The sequence below is a fragment of the Sinocyclocheilus grahami genome, unplaced genomic scaffold (genome assembly GCF_001515645.1).
Source record: "Sinocyclocheilus grahami isolate Dianchi unplaced genomic scaffold, SAMN03320097.WGS_v1.1 scaffold261.1, whole genome shotgun sequence".
Lineage (NCBI taxonomy): Eukaryota > Metazoa > Chordata > Actinopteri > Cypriniformes > Cyprinidae > Sinocyclocheilus > Sinocyclocheilus grahami.
This window is the reverse complement of record NW_015505440.1, coordinates 1,333,341-1,333,662: the sequence shown is the minus strand read 5'-3', so window position 1 is coordinate 1,333,662 and position 322 is coordinate 1,333,341.

The following is a 322-nucleotide window of genomic DNA, read 5'->3' as shown; positions in this document are numbered from 1 at the left end:
TAGTAATAATTTATTAATTACATATTATTATTATTATTATTATTATTATTGTTGTTGTAATAAATGTTTTTGAAAGAAGAGTATTTTGTTCAGCAAGGCTGCATTTAATAATAATAATAATAATAATAATAATAATAATATTATTATTATTATGTAATTATTATATTATAAAATTTATCAAATTTAAATATTAATTACATTTATAATTGTCATTGATGATGATGATGATGATAATAATAACATATTAATAAAATATATTATACAATAAATTATATAATAATAATTATTATTATTATTATATAATATATTTTATTAATATATT